Below are 22,894 nucleotides of genomic sequence, written 5' to 3' on the forward strand. Positions count from 1 at the left end.
ACTACTCGATTTACTGTGGAGAGTCATTTTGAAAGTGCATGTCTCCACATATATATCTCCGAATGATAGGCAGAAAAGTGATTACCTAGTCATACACGAGCCCGTGAGTGTCTTGATCCCCACGAAGACTGTGTTCTTTTTCTACAGTGATCCAGATTCGGGACTTGCAGTTGTCTGTTATGTTTTTTTTAAAAAAAAAACTTATTATCATTATGTCTTACAAAGATCATCAGGTCACAAATATCAAGGATGAGGCATCGACTGGGTATTGTGAAAGCAAATTGAAAGTATTGTGAAGACGACTCGTGTATATTGTTTGATCAGACACTACGAGTCGAAGTCAAATCGGGGTGATCTGGGGAAAGCCAAATACGCCTTGAGAATAGATAGGAGGCATCACAAATTTCTCAAGTGATGTCCATCTAAATTTTGAGCTTAATTGAACTTAATCCGTATCACAGAAGCAATGAAAACCATACTAAGTTTTATACCTGCCTACAACCAGTTTCTCTATGTCATACCCGTGTGACAGCCTCTTAATCAGTATGATTTCTGTTCGGATCTTTTCTAAAACATGCAGGGTTTCTGAAAGACTGAAATTTGATCCCGTCATTTTATTTTACCTTTGTTATGTAGTAAGTTATATGGGTTATCTTCATTGTGTTTGAATTAAAATCCTAGTTACTCGTTTTTGATCAATTTTAATTTAAACTTCACTGTGGCGAAGTTATGCTACAGGCGAACTTACATATATAGCGAAGTTAGAACAACTTCGCCGTTGGGTTTTACAAAACAGTATAAAAGGCCAACCAAGGTCAAACTCGGTGAAACCTTTTTACTCTTAAACCCTCGGCGAACTTACACTTTGAATCAACATCATCTAAATCTGTTTCTCGTCTGCTATTAAGGTTCTTTAGGATCTTTCGAAACATAATTTATATCTTTTGGTTGTTAATCAATTCCACAATGTCGGATTTAAACCAGTTTTCTTATGAAACCCTTAAGGCACTGATTCTCTTTGGGTTGAGGTTGTTTTGGTGATAAATGGTTATTCGTAACCCTAATCGCACCTCTCTCTACCTACTTTCAACCTCTGATCGTCCTGATTTTCAATCGACAGGGAGTTAAAATTACTCAGTTTATGGAGCGAAGTTAGGCCTTGGGCGAAGTTAAACCTAACTTCGCTCACTACGAGAACTTCGCTTCTGAAACACTTTTGTCCAATTACTTCAACTTCGCTTGTGTATTGTAAACTTTGTTACACACTGTATTAAAACTTTTCACACCAAGCGAAGTTATATCTCAAGCGATGTTACCAACTTCGCTAAGCCTCAACTTCGCCACTATCATAACAGCGAAGTTATAAGCTGTTTCCACATTTGTCTAACTTAGCTCGGTTATTTTTGCAGGTATGGCTGCTGTGGCTGGTGCTGATGGTACAGGTGGTGACGAAGATGACGGTGATAAGAGACAGTTCTTTTCGGGTCACAACATGTATGTCACTTTGGATCCGGATAGTCGTGGAGCTGAAGGATTTACTGAGATCATCTCGTTTCTCATTCGTTTACGTATATTCCATACTATCAAAACTACTCTGCCGATATCTCTCCAAAACATTGAAGATTTTTGGAGGACGGTGGAATATGACTGTCGGGTTGAACCACCAGTGATGCGTGCTACTGTGAACAATCAAGTGGTGCAGTTATCGGCTAATCAGATCAGGAAAGCTCTACAGTTGGGGTTGAGACCACTCAGAATCCTACTGAATTTTCACTAACATTCAGGATCAGACCTCTTCTTCATATGGGGTATTCAGGTCCGTTGGAAGATTCTCAACGTCGAAAGGGATTTTTGTTAGACCAGTGGCATTTCTTAATGCACGTGTTGATCGTGTGCATGTTTGGTCGCAAGGCTGGATCTGATGGTAAGGGTGCGAGACGATGCAGTCTGCAATGACTGCCTTGACTTACAACAAGCCGTATAGTTTCAGTCAGATGATATTCTATGAGATTGATCGTCAGAGGAGAGCCGTGGCATGTGAACGGTTCTTGATGTATCTCAGATTCTTATCTTTAATCATGTTGCTCCCAATCTGCCACAACGCCGCCCTATCTCTTATGTAGAAAGTATAAGCAAGAGGATTTTTGCACAATGTAAGTCATCAAGTGCACATAGCAAGCCTGAACTTCGGCCGAGGCACACTGCCTTATTTGGGTATTTAGTGAATCCTGCTTATGTTGCTCCACCAGAGGATGAGTTTAATGATCCAGCTCCGTAACAAGTTGATGTCCCTCAGCCACCTCCAGTGGTTCAACCACCACAGGTGGTTCAAGAAATTCCTATAGTTGACCAAGTTGCAGCTCCCGCCGAACAGGTTGATCTTGAAGTTGCCTTTGGAGGGTAAGGTTTTTTTTTACATGGATAGGGTTGATCCTGCTAAAATTCATGCCTCAGTGGTTGATGTTTCTAGTGTGCACGTTTCTACAGTTGCTGCTTCTGTGGGTCCATCTGTTGCCTCTGTGGAGGATTTTGAGGAAACCTTATCTGATTTTTCCACTGATAACATTGCTGAAGCACAGAGGGTTCTTGCCAGACAAGAAAGAATCCAAGGTAAACAGAAGAAAGATTCAGATGAGAGTGAATCAGATTATGAGGAGGAGATGTATTGTTTAGTACGAAGATCAAAGACGGCCAGAGTTGGTGAAAGTTCAACTGTTGTCCATTTTCCCCACCATCGTTATCGGGTATGTCTGTGTTACCTCCATTTTCGTCTGATCCATTGCCAGTGACCTCAAGTGTACCAATGGTGGCTGTATCTGCACCATCTGGTATAGCTCCATCTACGGTACAGATGCCAACACCGGAAATTGTTTCTTTACCTCCTCCTACTCTTACTCCATCAGGGGTGGTTGCCAGGTTTGTTGAGTCCACGCTGGTAGCAACTGACGGGTTGTCTGTCTCTATTTCACCCATAGTTACTATACAGCAGACATCTGATATTCCAGTAAGCTTGGGAATCCCATCACCTTATGCTCAGGATACTTCTCACATGAACTTTGATTTTGATACTATACTGTCTGATTCTGAGCGGATTTCGGCCCTTGAAAGAGTTGTTGATGAGCAGTCTCGGATAAACCTCAATCAGACATAAGCTATTCAACTGCTCGTGGCTGAGAACTAGATTCAGTCATCTCTTCTTATCAAACATGGTAAACTCTTTGATGCTCTTAAACAGTTCTTTGCATCTCAGGAGGAGACAAGCTGCAAAGGTGATGAGCTAAGAACGAAGAAAAGACAGGATATAGACGACGATCCCAATGCTTCGAAAGATGCAGGTGGTGAGCTGCCAAGAACTGAACAAACTCCTGGGGCTTCCACATCTCAGGGGAGTCTACTGGTCCATCGGGTGGTGCAGGTGGTGAGACAGTGGTCGTTGATGATGAGGATGATTTGGGTGATGATGTGCTGACTATTAGTGAGATTGAGAAAATTGGTGAACAGATAGAGATCGATAGTGGGTTAGAGGAAGGAGAGATACTTGATGATAGTGTTGAGCATGATATCCCAAGTGTTGGTCAAGAGAATTTGGTTCAAAATGAAAATGTGTCGGGTGATTCTGAGTGGGAGGAGCAGCCAAGGTGGAAAGAAGGCTGTGCTCAATGGTTCTTCAAAACAAAGAAGCCAGTGGTACCCACGATGTTCAAGAAAAGTTACAATATCAAGGGTTATGCTGAATCGAAGAAATGGATTATTTGTTGGCTGTATGATGAACAGTTAAAGTTGTTTGTGGTGAAAAGATATAATGGGATTCAATACTTTGCAAAGAGATTGAAGTCATTCAACACGTTGCCTGAGCGTGAAGTGAAAGATTTAGCTCGGTTAAGATTGATTAATAGAAGTGATGATGATTTTGCGAGATGGGTTGGAAAGACTGTGTGGAAGGAGAGTGTTAAGGAGAAAAAGTTTGAGTTATTGAAGCCTCAAAAGGGGAAGCTGATTGAAGATAAGGAGCAGGGTATGCGGGCTTATGGCAAGCCCTGGATGGTGATGAGGTACAAGCCGATTCGTTGTTTGAAAGAAGTTCCAGTGAAGCTTATGCCTCGAGATGTGTTGAAGGATCTCAAGTGGTGGTATGTTGACTGTCAGACTGCCGAAGCTGTGATGGAAGATCAAGACAAACAGGAGATCTTGAGAGTATATGATCCAATGCACTTGGTTAATTTGTCTCAAGCTGATTTGTAGGTACTCAATGATAAGAAGATCTTTTATATACCAGCGTGGAAAAACGAAGCGAAGAAATACCAGAGGGTGGTCTCAGTTTGTGTGAGACAAGGTGTTCATGCTTGAAGATGAATGGTACATGCTTTTTGGATTACGTGACACGACAAAAGTGTTGGAGATATGAAGCTACTACCAAGGGGGAGTCTATTGGTGCATGATGCCAGTAGTTCATTTATCTTGAGTCTATTGTGTCTGTAATCGTTACATTGTTCTTATTTTGTTGAACGTGTTTTCTTGGTTTATGTATTAGCGAACTTGGTAGGCAGTGAAGTTAGGGATAACTTCACCTAGTATGTTAGGCGAAGTTGTCACTATATATATAAACCTAACTTTGGGCTTTTTGGTTAGATTTGACAGCTGAGTTTTGTAACAAGTGGTGTTACGTGTTTAGTGTCTTTGGTTCTCTATATCGCAATATAACATGTATTCTTTTGTGTTTGCGTGTTTGTGTATTATTTACGTATTACTCGTGTAAACACTCGTATCGTATACGTAGGGGATTCCGCACCTCGTGTTATGAGATACTCCTCTGTAGATCCGGCTGGGAAGCTACATCAACGTTTTAGCCAATATGACCTGACCATTACCCAACATGACCCAACAGTTACCCAATCTGACCCAACCCATTTAGACCATCAGACGACCTGATGTAATCCATTTTTGATAGGTTACCTAATAAAACTTGACACGTTTTGATTGCTTTCCCATCAACGTATTTGAAGTGTATCATCTTGGAAGTATAATTCATCCGGATTCTTGAATGTCACGTTATACTTTAATATGTCACCAAAGTCAGGTTTACACTTTTAGAATTGAATATTAAATGAATGCATATTACACTAAAAGTTTTATATGGTAGTAACTTCCCCACTTTTAGAAGGCTTTTGCTCGGACAGCATAGTCCTTGTTTTTCTCAAAAAGCACAGTCGTTTTCTTTCTTTTCTGAATGCAAGTCACCATGTGAAACATTAACAAATACATTCTTTACAAGTCATTTTATTAGTTAAAATGATGATCACAAGAAACTTATCAAAACATAGTTATTTAACATACCATATATATATAGCAAACAAAATCCTGCTCTCCTTGCTTTCTCTCAATGAAGTCATAAAGAGCAAACGGAATGCAAACTTACGTGAGGTCTAGGAAAACTCATGTACCTGCTTTCTTGCTCTTTGAATTCTTAGCACTTCAACAATTTCTATATCTCGAATCTTCATATCGGTTTTTCCTTCCACACCTTCCACATCTAGAGAGGCAAAATATATATTAATATTATATTAGAAAAAAAAAGTAAAATGTTAATTAGCATGAACATAATTTACCATATTAATATTAGTTTCTCCTTCATCTGTTTTGACGACTCAAGAATCTTAGGTGTCTGTGCATTTAGCATATCAACAAATTAGAAAAAGATGAAACTGATACAAAAAGAAGCCCAGCAAGCAAGTTAAATAAACCTGATTACTACTTACACAAAGATATCAATGGCTGCTCTAGCATCTGTAATTGCTTTCGCATCTTGTCACATTCAACAATTAGTCTGTCTATAAGACCCTCAAATTCCCTATTATAATTATCTTAGACCTTTTGCCTTTGTTTCTTGGTATCTGATTACAGTTAAGCAACAAACATTGAAAATCGCAGTGTTCAAATCTTGCATATGGTCTAGCAACTTTAGATAACGGCTTTATAACACTTTAAAAATATACTAAATATAAGATTGATAAAATAAACGGTGAGAAGAAAGATACTATTTCGTCAACTGAAATGAGCGCACGGTGCACCTTTGGGCTTGGTCCCATGTCCATTTTATTGAATTCAAAACATAAAAAAATAACTAAGCATAACAAGAACAACATGTGACAGCTAATATTATATGCACAAGTTGATTGTATTGCAATTATCAACCAGACTAGGTTGCATTCACCTCCCCCTTTTCTAGTGGTGTTAACGAGCCAAGCTCAACCAGGGTCTAGGTCGGCTTGTTTCAAGCTCTAAATTTAAAGCACGGGCTAAAATATGTTGGGTATAATCTTGATGTTTCGAGTCGGTTCGGGTCGAGTACGGGCTAAGAGAATGGGTCATCAATAACTAACAGATCAGTTGAAGTATTGGCACTATGTTGACCAATTCAAGTGGGAGAACGTGGGAGTTTATTGGAGATAACTTTGCTAGCTAGTGGCAGAAATATAGGAGTTGAATTATTCTTTTTAGCATGTGTTTTGTTTAGTATAAATAGGAGTAGTAGTAGCTTTATTTTGTACCTCTCATTTTATTCTAATAGAACAGTACATTCATATATCTTCTTCCAGTTATACAAATTTGCATTCCATATTTACGTATACATACGAGTATTGTGTGTTTAGAGTGGGGCCTGAACCAACATTTGGTATCAAAGCCTAGGGCTCGGGAAGAAGGAAAAGGCCGGTTTGAGAGTCGGTTCGCGTAAGAGAGCAGCCCTCGTCTGCGGGGGCTGAAGAAAGAAAGAGACAGAAGGTCTAATAGCGAACCGGTGATCGAAGCACACTTATAGAACGGGAGAAAGTTAAAGCAAGCGCAAAGGGCTGATCAAGTATATGATTGGCAGGAAGAATATAAGCGAGTTTACGCAAAGATCTCGCAAGAACGAAACCATAATGAAGGCTGATCTAGATCAGCGAAGAAAGAAGCTAATGGATTAGGTCAGCAAGAAAGAGAAAGAAAGTTGGGTTCAAATCATTGAATCTTAAAGAAAGAAAAAAAGAAAGAAGAGGCGCCATAAGAAAGAACGAAAGAGGCCGACGTCACTTAGCAATAAAGAAAGGCCTCACAAGAAAGAAAGAGACTGTTGCTGTAAGAAAGAAAGAGAAAGCATCGGCTAGAAAGAAGAAAGTATGAGCATCGATTAGAAATAACGAATGAAATCGATAGCCCGAAGAAAGAAAACCGAAAGTTAGTGAGTGAACGGACCCGTGTGGTTCCTGTAGCATGCAAGAACCAAGTCATGTGTGGCTCATATCAAGTAGCAAGATGGAACCTGTGTGGTTCGCAGCAAGAGCAAGATCGAACCAAGCAAGAAAGCAAGAATGAGGGTTCAAAGAAAAAAAGAAACGAAAGCGCAGGTAGCAAGTAGCCTGTTAGCCTGTTAGCAAGCAAGAAGATTTGAAGCAAGCAAGCAAGAACGGGTTCGAATCAAAGAAAGAAGGCATGTTCACAAGAAAACCGATTCCGGTTTTAGCATGGAAAGCAAAAACGAATGCAAGCAAGAAACGACAAAGTAGAAAGAACCGAATCAAGATTACGGGGGTGAATGTTGGGTATAATCTTGATGTTTCGAGTCAGTTTGGGTCGAGTACGGGCTAAGAGAATGGGCCATCAATAACTAACAGATCAGTTGAAGTATTGGCACTATGTTGACCAATTCAAGTGCGAGAACGTGGGAGTTTCTCGGAGATAACTTTGCTAGCTAGTGGCAGAAATATAGGAGTTGAATTATTCTTTTTAGCATGTGTTTTGTTTAGTATTAATAGGAGTAGTAGTAGCTTTATTTTGTACCTCTCATTTTATTCTAATAGAACAGTACGTTCATATATCTTCTTCCAGTTATACAAATTTGCATTCCATATTTACGTATACATACGAGTGTTGTGTGTTTAGAGTGGGGCCTGAACCAACAAAATAAACAAAAAAAAAAGAAAAGAAAACATGAAACTGTTAAGACCGAATTTTATACGAAAGTGATGTTATTCCCCAAGTGCCCTTCTAATCCAATTCGATTAAATGTTGTTTCTATAAAACCAAATTGTCACAAGTCTCAATCAAACAGCAGTACATGTATTTATACATGACAAAACGTGATCGTAAATGTCTATAAAGTCATTTTTATACTGTACGCTTATAAAGTAGATCTCAAGACACTGATAGTGATGGTAATTGGAGTTAATAATAAAGCTTTTATAGACAATCCAGGATACATAAATCTACTTACAACTGGTGATTGGATTTTCTTAATAACACACTTGTTTTAATTGAATTGACCAATAATTGAGCAGAAGATTCTCAAAATCAAGCAAATACATAAACAACAGAAATACAAGGGAGTTCTTTGGTATTACGCATCAAACATGTACCTGTAATACCGTGTGTAGCTCAAAATCATCATCCCACGATTCTTGTTTCCATAATTTTAAATACTACTGCCAAGAAATGCTGCAGTAGATCACCTAAATTCATCAACAATGCAAACGTTTCATGATTTCCAAAAGCAATAAACATACACAGGTTCTAGATAAGAAATACCTTACCAGAGCCTAACATATTCACGTCACGTAATTCTCCTGGTTCGTCCATCAATTTTCAGTCATGTAGTAGCTAGCTTTGACTGTATCTGACAGCCAATATTATCTACCTAAATGAATTAACTTCTTCTCATTCTTCTTCCCTTATTCGATCTTCAAAAAAAAAGAGCATAAATTAATCCATACACAAATGGATCAGATTAACATGAAACCAAAACAAATCTATGAGAAACTGGAACAAAATTCGCACCTACTGAATCATCGCGGTCACCTGGTGGTGTTGGTAATTCTTGTTAACCACCGCTTCAGTGATTAAGAAATAGTCGATGATCTATTTACAATTAGAATTAATGTATATCGATTAGGATTTGCATATAATAAAAACAAACTTGAATTCATATAGTGAAATGACTTAAAAGATAATGACCATGTATTGAAATACGTAAAAAAAGGGTGAGAAGGGCTATGAGATTAAACACTATTTGCCACAAATTAAACATTAAACACTAAATATAGCTAAACTCAACCAGATCCGGAAAACACTTTTATGTACTTAAAAGACTAAATTTTATAGAATCAATTGCAAAAAAGGTATATTTCATTATACACCTCACAAGAACAAGAACTTTTATTAGACTTTAAACTTTAAAGTAGCATTTTAGTAAGCACACTTCAGTGCAAGAATGCTCAAATACACATGAGTTTAAAGAATCAACCACTTATAGAAATTGTTGCAATTAATTAACGACTTCTTTTGTTTTGATCGATTTGATGAGGATTCACTAAAGAATGCATAGGCAAGGAACTGAAAAAATTGTTTGTATTTTTTTTTTCAACTTGTTATAAAGGGTATAAAATGATTATTTCATAATTTCTGTAAAGGATAAAAAAACACTGATATAAATCCAACTTACAGTTGTGTAATTAATTTATTCAATTATGACCCTTTCTAATAACCAATGTCACAAAAATAAAAATAAATAAGAGGTGGTTATTGAGAATGGAATTATTCATCGTGGGATTGGCACCTGTCATAATTTAAGGGCTTCTTGCTTTTATGATTGACACCTGGCCAAAACACCCTTTCTTAGCAGATATCTTTAAGTTTTGCCCTGCGAATATATAGCTAGGGGTGTTCATTGTTGATGTTCATCTGTAAAATCATTTGACGACCTCTTTGTAATGATCGGTGCTCTACTTCTCTGGAGGCTGAGACATCGGATTCAGTCTATGTAAGCAGTTTCCGTCTCTAACTATTGATTTGATTTTTAATTTGAACGGGTTCTGATGATTGTTTAATTTGTGTGTTCAAGGGTGCTCACAGCATACGTTGATTATCATAACATATTGATTGTTCATATAGACGTATATCATATCTATCAGGTAAAATCAATTAAGTATCCATAGTCAAAAATAAGACTTAATTTAAATTTCAGTGCATTCTATTGCAGATTAGATTTTAGATTCGGGAAAACAAACTGTGATGAGCCTTTGCTACTTTCTTGAAGCCCGTTTTCCCCGAATCAATCAGACCGGTAAGAAGCTGTGACGGGCGGGAGTGAGGCTTTTATCTAGGGTTGATGGAGAGGAGGCCTGAAAATTAGATCCCATTTTAGAAACAAGATGGGATTTTTAGCTTTTGTCGGATTAAACCGGAAATACCTCCAATATTTGCTTCTTTTGATGAAGTTTACCATGGAGACGTAATGGTTGAACTTTGATGAAGATTGTAATGTTTCTACTTGATTTGAAGCTCCTATTTATTTGAAGATCTTCCCAAACATTAACATGGCTAAATTACACTCCGTATCGGCCTGTGCTTCGGTTATCGTGAAATAAAAAGGTGTTACTTAAATGATTGAGCAGCGAACAGATTGATGGGCTCGTTTATATTTGAATATTAAGCATCATCAGCTATATGTTATTGTTGTCAATTTGTAGCATACTTATACTTAGTGTACTTATGATATTATTAGGTCAGACTAGTGTAAATTTGCAAGATCTGTTTGATTCACATTTTCAATAGTTTTAAGATTGCATTTATATTGACTGTGTGATTCTTGTTTCCAAATCCGTACCAAGTTTCTTGTTATTCCTTGAGACATATACCAAAAAACCTGACTTATACCTAAATCGTCCCCTGCACTCAAAACCTGATTTATATTGACCGTGTGATTCTTGGACAGTAGTTTCTTAAGAGATCGAGCGGCTCGTTTATTATAAATACTGGGCCCGTTTAATATCACGAGCCTACTCAAGCTCGATTAAGCTCGACTCGATTCAAGATTTTAGCGAGTTGATCACGAGTAGCCCACAAGCAATTAACTTGGTTCGTTTACACCCCTAACTAACTATCATGGTTCCGTACCAGTTACGAGTCAATAAACAAAACATCACCACAAAACATCAAACAAGAAGCCATGTAATTCCACACATGTTCATGTTCGAACACTAAGGATGTTGATGTTCAATTCGTCTGAATATCATTTGATGGCCGCCGATGTTTGCCATGATTCCTGTAATCCATCTGAATATCATTTGCGTATATATAGCTATGTACGTTCTTTAATTATTGATCTGATCTTTTGTTATGCATATTTTCAGATAAGTTTAATTCATGTTCTGACGATTGTGTTTAATTTGTGTGTTGAAGGTTGGTTAGAGTATATGTTGATTATCATAACATGTTGATTGTTCATAGCAGAAGCATATCATCTCCTGTAAGATCTTGTTAAAACCTTCCTTTTCTTAATATGTGTTAATTTGTACTCTAATTATTTAGTAACTTGTTGATCTGGATTTTGTCATTTTAGTTGAAGAAGCCGTAAGGAAGGCCTATGTTCCGAACACTATTTTTGTCATGTTCTACGGGTTTAGAAAGATAGAACAAAGAGTAATGTGTCATGTTCATGGCTATTCGTGACGTGCTAGGGCATGCCGGCGAGAGGTGGGTAATCAAGGGTTGGCAGTAAAATTGAGAATCTGGTAACAAAATTGATTCGATTGTGAATCAAATGAAGGATGATGATTGTTGAAGCAGAGAAATTGAATGGACGATTGAAGAACAAAATTAGGGTTTAATGAAATGGGCGCTTGATCATTATTTGCAAAAGTGAAATCGGGTTAAAAGAAAACCCATCGGATCCCGCCAGATTATAAGACCCAAATAAAAATAATGTTGTAGTGAGTTGCCATGTGGACAAAAATCACAATCTAACTGGCATGTGGCAATATATCTCATTCTCATTAATAGTTGTTTAAGATTCCATTCTTTTATTAAATAGGAAGATTCTAGGTCTCATAGCCACGTACAACCTTCTGATCGTTATAATCTTATATCATTTCGTACAACATTAATATCATATCTATACTTTTTTTTAATAACGATTTTAATTTTGTTTGGATTAAATAGATACATTTATTTGCTGCCCGGTGCATAATTGATAGTGTTTATTTTTTGTTCAAAACCTGAGTGTATTTATTTTATTTTTATGTCTTGTTGATCCAGTAAAGCCCAAATGAGAAATAGTCCAATTAATATTAAATTTTGTATCATTTTATTAGGGTTTGGTGGTTTACCCTGCGTATATATAGCTAGGGATGTTGATGTTCAATTCGTCTGAATATCATTTGATGGCCGCCATGATTACTGTAATCCATCTGAGGCTGAGCGATGTGAATCAGTCTATGTACGTTCTTTAATTATTGATCTGATCTGATCTTTTGTTATGCATATTTTCAAATAAGTTTAATTCATGTTCTGACGATTGTGATTAATTTTTGTGTTGATCGAAGGCTGCTCACAACATACGTTGATTATCGTAACATGTTGACTTTTCATAGCAGAAGCATATCATCTCCGGTAAAAGCTTGTTAAAACCTTCCTTTTCTTAGTATGTGTTAATTCGTACACTAATTATTTAGTAACTTGTTGATCTGATTTTGTCATTTTAGTTGAAGAAGCCTTAAGGAAGGTCTGTGTTCCCAACACAATTTGTGTCATGTTTTATGGTCTACAAAGAGAGAACAAAGGGTAAGGTTTCTGCATATGTCAAATAGGTTACCATTTACATTTCAATAGTTTCTTATTTAATTAAATGTTTCTGCATCTGCATCTGTGTTAGGAATATGGATGGATCAAGGACGGGATGATATAACCGTTTCTAGACTGCTCCGAAAGATGTGCATATATATATAATATTTAAGCATATACTGTTTTACACAATTGGGCCTATGGGTTGTGTTTTATATGAGATGTTAAACATTGTTACTAATTATACTCGTTCAGTTTTATGGGACAAGCCAGACGATTTTCGTAAGGCAATACATGAGGCTAAAAGTGTTTATGGTTGAGAATTCTGGCTCCATTGATTTACAATACCCTTTAAATAGGGAGATTACAATCAGTAAATTAGGAAACGATATATACAAATTATACACAATAAATAAGAGATCATAATCTATTCCTAAAATCAAGGCAAAATCACTGCTGGGAATATTATTCGGTTAAGACTCCCCCGCAGTTTGAGCGGGCGAAGGGCACCGAAAAGACTGAAACAACTGACGAGCTAAACCTTTGGTAAATATGTCCACATACTGAAACGAAGATGGCACATGTAAAACTCGAACCTTTTCCCGAACAAAATGTATGTCAATTTCAATGTGCTTGGTTCGCTGATGCTGAACAGGGTTGTCGGACATGTAAACGGTAGAGACATTGTCACAATAAATGACAGTGGCTTGCCATAAAGTAAATTTCGAAGCCAAGTGGCCTCTTCAACGGCATTGACCACCACGTGATACTCTGCCTCGGCACTGGATCTTGAAATAGTGGGTTGTCGTTTTGAGGACCAGGAGATCAAATTATCACCAAGAAATACACAGTATCCACTGGTGGAACGAGGGAATCGGGGCATCCTCCGCAATCGGCGTCTGAGTAGGCAACCATAGAATGTGTATTAGTCCTGCCAATGTGTATGCCATAATCAATTGTGCCCTGTAAATACCGGAGAATGCGCTTCAGAAAGGCAAAGTGAGGATCCCAAGGTTCATGCATGAATAGGTAAATCTGTTGAACAGCATAGGATATGTCCGGGCGTGTAAAGGTGAGTTACTGTAACGCTCCGCAAGGCTGCGATATAGAGTGGGGTCATGAAAAAGAGAACCAACAGAAGCACTGAGTTTTGCTGATAAATCAACTGGTGTAGCACATGGTTTGCAAGAGGACATAGAAGCCCGATTAATGATGTCCTTAGTATACTAAGATTGATCCAAGAATAAGCCACTAGATGTCCTGGTCACTTTGATCCAAAAAAATGATGTAAGGGACCTAAGTCGGTCATTGCAAACTCTCGTGAGAGCATGCTAATAATATTCTCTAATAACTTATCAGAAGAAGCGGTGAGCACTATGTCATCAACATAAAGAAGTAAATAAGCAGTCTGGGTGCCGCGTGTGAAAATAAAAAGTGAATTATCACACACACTGCTGTGAAAACCCTGTGACAGAATATGAGAAGCAAACCGAGTATACCAAGCCCGAGGCGTCTGTTTAAGTCCATAAAGGGACTTTTTCAACCTGCATACAAAGTTCGGGCAGCGCCTATCTACAAACCCCAATGCATGAAAACAGTTTCGTTTAAGTGACCATGTAAAAAGGCGTTCTTGACATCCAGTTGATGAATGGGCCAAGAACGAGAGACTGCAATGGATAAGACGGTCCTTATGGTGGCCGGTTTGACAGCCGGACTGAAGGTGTCCTCACAATCAATACCAACTGTTTGGGATTTTCCATTAACTACCATACGTTCTTTGTACCTCTCAAGTGACCCATCCGATTTAAACTTGTGTTGGAAGAGCCACATACACAGAATGACCGGTCGGTCGTCTGGTCGAGGCACTAGCTCCCATGTATCATTTACCTGTAAAGCACTAAACTCAGTCTGCATAGCGTGTACCCAATGAGGGTCGGCAAAGGCTTTGGCATAGGATGTGGGAATGGGGTAAATGGTGGCGGATGTAAGAGCATGGTAGGCTTTAGAGCGGGTGGTCATAGGGTGGGTATTTGAAGGAGGAGTGGGTCGAGTGACATGAGATGGTGTAGGAGCGGTAGTAGGCTGGTTTTTAGGTGGTAATGGTGCAGGGTCAGTCGTGTTTTGGGGCTGTGGAGGTGCTGAGGTAGGCTCAGTTTGTGGAAGGTTGGGGCAGGAGACTTTGGGCGATGTCGATATGTCACCGGGAATGGGGATGTTGAGTGTAGATGTGGCTGTGAGGTGGACGCAGGTGGGATAGGACGAGAGAAAGTGAAACCTGGTGGGTTGGTATCATCTAGAAAGTTATAGGTAGAGGATGGGGTAGGTATGGTGTAAGGGAGCGTTTTTTCGTCAAAGGTGACATGTCGTGAAATATGGACTTTCCTTGTGGTGGGGTAAAAAAAACGATATCCCCTAAAATCAGTGGGGTATCCGAGGAAGATACAACGAATGGAACGAGGGTGTAGTTTCGGGGCTGAGTGGCTGATGTATTTGGGTAGCAAGCGCAACCGAATACACGAAGGTGATCATATGTAGGGTGATGGAGATATAAGGCAAAGGTAGGTGTGAAGAAATTGAGGCGTTTGGTGGGAAGGATGTTGTGAAGGTAGGCGGCGGTGTGAAGGGCCTCGACCCCAAAGACAGGTGGTAAGTGGCCATGAATGAGGAGCGAACGAATAATGTCGTTAAGGAGACAGATCATACGTTCAGCTTGGCCATTTTGGGATGAGGTTTGGGGGCAAGAGAAACGGAATAAGAGGCCATGGTGTTGGGCAAAACTTTTGAAGGCATGGTTATCGAATTCACCACCCAAGTCGCATTGAAAGGTCTTAATGTAGCGGTTGAATTGGGTGGCTATTAATTGATGGAATTTTGTAAATGTGGTGAAGGCTTCTGATTTAAATTTCAAAGGGTAGACCCACACAAAATTTGAAAAATTATCAATTAATACCATGTAGTATTTATAGCCAGTTTTGTTAGGGATAGGAGATGTCCACAAGTCACAATGTATAATATCAAAAGGGGAAAAGTAAAAGAGTTTGATTCATAAAATGGCAAACGTTTGCTATTAGATAAATGACACGAATTTCAAAATGAAGACTGCTTGTTTTTATTACAAGAAAAACCAAAATGTCTAGATAAAACATCTAAAACTTGAGTTCCAGGGTGCCCGAGACGGTCGTGCCATGGTAAAGTTGTAGATGTGATTGAACAAGCTTGCGGTGGAAGGGTTGGTGGAGTGACTGGATAAAGATCTCCCGTGCTATTGTGGCGGGAAAGGTGCCGTCCAGTTTTGAGATCCTTCAATGAAAAACCAAAGGATCAAATTCAATGGAAACATTGTTATCATGAGTGAATCGACGGACGAACAATAAGTTTTTAATGACTTGTGGACTATAAAGGATGTTTGGAAGGATATAAGTTCAGTTAAAAATGGGAAGGAAACCAGTACCCGAACCCTCAATCAGTAAACACTGTCCGTTGTTGACTAAAAGTTTAGTATTGACAGGAAATGAGTCAGGGTGACGAATCATACCTCAGTTATCAGTGACATGGCTCCATATATTGAGTCGGGTCGTTGTATTTTAGTTGCATAGTGTTGAAAGCTTGGCTGAGATCCGAAGGGCTCAACGCATCAAACCCGGTTGGTGAAGCTGTAGGAAAAACATGTGCTAAGCCGTATGGTTGCTGACCTGGGTAACCCGTGTAGTGGGCAGCGGGTGTGTTTTGGGACTGATTAGGGCACCATGTATTCTGAGTTGGGTAGGGGCAAGGTGGGGTATTCCACCAAGCCCACTGAGGGTACGGCTGGTTAGGAGAAGGAGGTGTGAAAGACCAAGGGTCCCTGTGGGGTTTCCTCGGTGGCTGCAACCTCTGCCTCGTCCTCGGGAGTTGTTTCTGCCCGGACCAAGACCCCTATAATTGGACTGACCCTGCACCATTACCACCTAAAAACCAGCCAACTACCGCTCCTACACCATCTCATGTCACTCGACCCACTCCTCGGTTGCCAGTGACATGGCGTTCAGCTCCGGTGTCCATATATTGAGTCGGGTCGTTGTATTTTAGTTGCATAGTGTTGAAAGCTTTGGGAGGGGATGTTATGAGCAGTCGGAGTAACAAGGACAGAAGAGGTCTGCTGTTGACGCACTGCCTGACGGATGACTTCGTCGTTCAACATTGATCGGGCACGATCCCAGTCTGCATCTTGGGAGTTTATCAGCGAGGCAGTAGTGTCAAACTCAGGGGACGGCCTCAGACCAGTTGCAGAACCAGGCAAGATTCACTGACGGGCTGGTCAACATCTGTTAACTGATTGGCGAGATCTTTCAGTTGCTTGCAATAGTCATCAATGGAACTACAAGCGGCGAGGGTGAGATTCACGAATCTGGTTTCAGGGCAGCAGCTTTTGCTTTCTTGTTGCTGAGGAAGATGCGTTGCAGTTTTAGCCAGGTGGTCCGAGCCGTGGCTTCGGTGTCAATGATGCGAGTGAGCAGGTCATAACTGTAGAGTATATCCATTGGGAGACCAATGCATCCAGCTCTTTCCTGGCGGTGAATGAAGGATCCGAAGGTTGAAGGTTTTGGGGTGGTGTGTCATCGATGTGATCAATGACACGGTAGGCAATGGAGTGAAACTTAAAAAGCTTTGCCCACGAGGTGTATGTGATATTGGTGCCGCAGGGTGAAGGGTTAGAGGATGAAGACTGCTGATCGTCTGTTGTGGTCATAATGGCGGCAACAGTGCAAAAAAAAATAGCCAGAAAAAAAGGAAGGGGAAGAGGTGGGTGCTTTTCAGAACCGAAGCTCTGATACCATAAAGTGTTTATGGTTGAGAATTCTTGATGATCTCCATTGATTTACAATACCCTTTAAAAAGGGAGATTACAATCGGTAAATTAGGAAACGATATAAACAAATTATACACAATAAATAAGATATCATAATCTATTCCTAAAATCAAGGCATAATCACTGCTGGGAATATTATTCAGTTAAGAGAGGCATACCAAGCAGGAAACGGGTATTTAAACTAAGCCTATGTGGACAATTTAGGCGGGATGCGCTACAACACATGTAAATAACGTTTCTAGTCAGATTCCAGAATCTAGTCACCGTGGTCAGGCAAGTTGCTCATGTAATCGTGTTTAAGTATTCCTTTTCTTAATATGTGTTTATACTCTTATTTACTAACTTGTTGATTTGGATTTTGTTATTTTAGTTAAAGAAGAAGCAAACATGGAGGCAAATCATGAAGCGGTTGGGAACATCGGGAGTGAGAACCTTGGGGATTAAGTAATCCCATTCTGCAAGTTCACAAAGAACCAAGCGGGTGAGGTTAACGGAAAACCCACTGACGGATGCTTAAGAATTTTGGCTTTCGCAATGGGGTTAGAAGGCAGTGCATTAAGTAAGAACACGAGCGAAGCGTTCAACATTTCTTGGCAGATATTTTCATCAACCAGAAATCAAGTTGTAACTTTTATCATTTGGTTTCTAATGAAAACATTTGTTTGGTTATACATCTTTAATATTTTTTGTATATTTATTTATTTGATTTCACTTCGCATATTCATTTCGGTTTTACATTTCAAGCTAATATAGATCTGGATCTGGACCTATGGTATGATATGGTGCTAAGAAATACTTAATATGTGGTAGAGAGAAATGTTTCAAATGTGTGTGACAAGCGACAATATTTAATGCTAATATAACCTTTGAAAGGATTTCATTCCCACCGATGTTCAACATGCAGTACTCGATAGAAAAAAAAATATTGACAATCCTAAATATAGGGTCTAAAAAGAATTAATTAGTCTACCTTAATCGATTGAAAAAAAAAATTGACAATCCTAAAAATAGGGTCTAAAAAGGATTTATTAGGCGACCTTAATGTGAGAACCCAAGACTCACGTTTGATTAACATAGAATATCCATAAGACGCAAACGTTGATGTTCTGTTAGTCAAGCTTAATCTGACCCGATGGGCTAATGAAACAAACTCGGCCCACATTCTAGAATGCACAAGATAGGCTTGGCCCATGAATAGAAAAATCATCGATGTAGGCCCAACCCACATGTATAACATCCTATGGGCTTGGCTCCATATCTTACACAAGAACCCAATACTCGTTAACTTTAATATTATTACTTCCGCATTCCACCAAATAAAAACATGTAATATTATAAATGAGCCATCGTTAAACTTTCCAAATATTCCATACAACTAATTTATGACAAAAAGTATTTATAAAAGTGTTTAACAAGAAAAATACTAACTTAGGATAACTTTGAAATTTAAATATGCAACATATTACTTATTATTGACAAATAATTTCCTTCACTTATTTTTTTTATAAACATAGTTAGCTGGATCCTTTTTTCAACTCATTAAAATGATAAAATTTTATAAAACATTTATTTGATGTCCTGTATGTCCTATTTCGTGTAAAATCCCCTAAGATATGATGCCTCTTTCATCTCTCTATATAATCTCTGGCAATCACAATCATATCTCACTTACAAACATCTAGCAATGCATGTCTGCTACTTGTACAATAAAGAACCGAAGCTGCCATCTATGATCAAGAATTCGGGTAAATATTAATGTTTAAATAAATCCCTATTCCATTTTGGCATAATCCAACTATTGATTGCGATGCTATTATGAAAATTTTCTCCCAGAACCTGTCGCCTTGTTAAAGGTAACCACGAGTGATTGCTTTGGTATCATTCTTTTTGTTTTCTATTGAAAAATTGGTTTTATATAATCTCAGCTATAACCTATTGGCATATAACAGTCCTAATTATAAACTTACCCGGTAGCGGTCCCAACTAAAGGGGTATATTTTTAACGGACCATGATTAACGGATGTTAACTCCGTTAGTGATTTGCTGATGTGGAACTTCTCTCCGACCGCATCACGCCGAAACCTTCAACTCGCCTCCATTCTCCATAGTACCGTTACACCTTCTTTGTAACATTTCATATTGTTTTTATTTGTATTCGTTTTTATTTACCCGACTCGGGAATGATATTCGGACCTTTCAGATTATTTAAAATTTTCGTTTATTAGTATTTAACTTGGTTTAACCCTTTTATATCCTCATAACTTCAAACTCGTCAAACAACTATTAAAAACTCTTAAAATTGTTTAAAATGGCTAAAGAACGCATATTCTACAAGGACCAAATATGACACAATGGAAAGTCGGTAGGCCCATTTTGTGTTTTAGTCTTTTGTACTTGACTATGCTTAAATGTGTATATAAGTTAGCTAGTCAGTTTATATTTTTGTAAGTTTGGGCCAAGGCCATGTATGTTGGAGCCCATTGGATCGTAATAATGAAATGATAGTGCATGAGCACACAAACTATAAATAGTGTGTGTATCTCATACACAAATAACTTTTTGTCAATTTCACATCCTTATCCTATTACAAACTCTCTCTTCTCTTCTTCCCTCTCGGTAATAAATATAACCAAACAAGATCCGAGATCTCCGTCCTCACTAGTGATTTTCGCTATCGACTATAGAGGTTGATCCAAGTAAACTAGTGTTGTGTTATTATATCCGGTCAAGGGACCTACAATTGGTATCAGAACGGGTTGAATCTTATGATTCAACTTTGCTCTAGATATTCAGGTTCTATTTCCGCTATTACCCGAACCAAAATGTTAAAACCCGTTGAAGTTTGAAAATAAAGTTTCTAGATCTAGAAACAAAGTTGGATATAAAGTGGGAAATAAGCGTGTTTGAAGAATTCTCCTTGTAGATCCGGATGTTCGGGATCTACAAGTGCCTAATCCAGGCGTTTCGGGAACCGCTCCACTATACAACGAATATCCGGCGACCCTACGGTTCTTTCCGACAACGAGTTCAAAGATGAAGATGTAAAATATCAAACTCCGATACACATGTGTCAATTATTTCGTGTCATTGCAACTGTTGGATGAAGATGTGACCGACGGGTTTGCGGAAATTGCTGGCGGTGGTGAATGGTGGCTGCCCGAGTTTCAAGTTATAAAAAAACGTTCATAAACGAATCGAATCGTTTTTCCGGACATTGTGTTGATTAGTGGCGGCAGTAAACAAAGAAAAGAAAGAAAGAAAGTTGAATCTGGTTGAAGACGACATTGGATGATGGTCGTGGATGTGATAATATACGGCCGGTGGCGCCCTTTAACGGTTTTCCGACATGGTGGCCGGAAATCATTTTTTCGGCGGATGGTGGCGTATGTTGGATGTTTGATGGGTGTAGAGGATGGATATGTTGTCGGTGCCCCATGATCGTGGATGAGTGGCTGGAAGCGAGACCTGTGGTTACCGTATTCCTTTTTCGGCGGCCGGAATAGATGATGACGGCTGTTATTTTTTATATATACTAGATTATGTAGACGGCTAGGGTGTGAGTGGTGTTTAGGAGATGAAGCATGTCCGACTTGAATGGTGGTTGTAGGTTGTGACAGGCCAGCGAAGATGGTGGAGGAAGATGGGTGGCCGGAATCCAAAAAATCCGGCAATGGAAGCCGGTTGCGGCTGTCTTATGTCTTATTATGCTATCATATTTTGTGCCCTAATATGGTTCATTAAGTGAGGTGGGCTTGGATTTGGTCTTGGGCTGAAAACTTGGCTTCCATTTAACCACTTGGGCCTTGTGATTATTTTTGGGCCTAGTTCTTGTTCTAAATTCACTAATGGGTTGCCCATATGAAGAATGATTACTTTTATTTGAGGTAATTATATGGAACGATTTTCGGGCCGAGAAATAATTATTGATCGGGGTTGACCAACTGAAGAAAGTCAAATACGTTCGGGTTTTTCTTTGTTGTTGGATCGTGTTCAAAGCATGCTATTTCTATGTTATTTTCGAGGCGTTCAAGAAGTTGAGGAACTTTGAACAAATTGGATATGAATTTGGACTTAAAGAAGAAATAACAAGCTTTGTCATTTGATCGTTGTCCCCGATAGTTCTTCTGAACCTATACTGCTCGAAGATCCAAGATGGATAAAAGAAGCGATAACTCCTTCATGGATGAATTAGGTGGATCATACCTTAGGGGTTATTGAACAGGCTTCGGCTTTATCAGGTTATTCATGAAGATGCGAGATACATTTTGACAAAGTTTTGATATCATAAGTCAAGGGGGTCATTGCTTGGCCAAAGAGTTATGAATTGCAAAATCAAATTTCGAAACCCGTTATATGTTTTATGGTCAAGTTAATAATCATAGCCGGCGAAAAACCGAACACGAGACGAGAGCTTCGGTGCACGAGTATAGCTTCAATGAGAGGATCTTCTATCTTATTTTTATTGTGTTAGTCTATAAATATGCCACTTGTATGTGATGTTTGTGTGTGTTTGTAAGGTGAAATCACCCACCCAAGGGGAGCTCACCTTGGGTGGGGTTGGTTCATTTATCAAATATTTAATCTTTGAAACCGACAACGAGATCGTTCCCTATCTTAATTATATTTTTATTATTTTGTTTGGTCGTTTGGTTTCACCGCACCCGTCTCGAAATATGTATCAAGTGCAAAATCCGTTCGTATGATCGTTTTGGGACCTACAAAATGCTGCTCCTCAAACTAATGATTCAATTGACTTAGTTTTTGTCGAAGATACTTCTGACACTGATTCTGATTATGATGATTCTTACCTGTCCACCGATAATGTTGAACATGTTCAAGCTGACATTGCACGAGAAGTTCAGGTAGCTCCAAGCGTGGTTGAATCTGCTGCCACACCTCCATCTTCAGAAGAAATTGCTCAAGCTACTATTGCTATTGATCCTACTGCTGGTGAATCTAACAACACTACATCAACTTCGGTTAATACAATTGTTTTCACTTACGGCGAACATTTTCTAGGATTAACCAATTCCACAAACATCGAGTTGATCAACCTGACTCTATTCAATCAGCCAATGATGCTCTCATAAATGCTCCTTTCATTTTCATCCCATGGAGAATCTGACAGTGACTCTTCAAGCCTGTTACTCTTGTTGAAGACATTCCTCAACTGCCCATGAAGTCATCCCACATAGAACATCATCGGTTCTCCATCTGCTGGCATCCAAACGAGAAGCAAATCTGGTACAATTAACGGATGTCTTTTTGCATGTTTCATTTCACAGGTTGAACCGAAGGACTACTGAGTAGCTCTGAAGGAAAGCTCGTGGTTGAAGCTATGCAAGATGAGCTGTTTCAATTCAAGAAGCTTCATGTGTGGAGGCTAGTCAAGAAACCAGAGAACAAGAAAACCATCCGGACGAAATGGGTATTTCGAAACAAGAAAGATGA

The 22,894-nt window shown here is 39.0% G+C and overlaps 1 long non-coding RNA gene across 1 annotated transcript in view; it reads right to left on the reverse strand.

Moving 5' to 3' along the window:
- Window positions 1-22,823, reverse strand: part of LOC143609676 (uncharacterized) — a 212,513-nt gene extending 189,690 nt beyond the window's left edge. The window contains exon 1 of the long non-coding RNA XR_013149457.1: window positions 22,227-22,823. This is a non-coding gene — a long non-coding RNA (uncharacterized LOC143609676). The remainder of the gene's footprint in view (window positions 1-22,226) is intronic.
- Between the last annotated feature and the right edge of the window lie 71 nt (window positions 22,824-22,894).

The sequence above is a fragment of the Bidens hawaiensis genome, unplaced genomic scaffold, assembly GCF_021521415.1.
Source record: "Bidens hawaiensis isolate Kalapana, Puna unplaced genomic scaffold, B.hawaiensis_p1.1 tig00008984_1, whole genome shotgun sequence".
NCBI classification, from domain to species: domain Eukaryota; kingdom Viridiplantae; phylum Streptophyta; class Magnoliopsida; order Asterales; family Asteraceae; genus Bidens; species Bidens hawaiensis.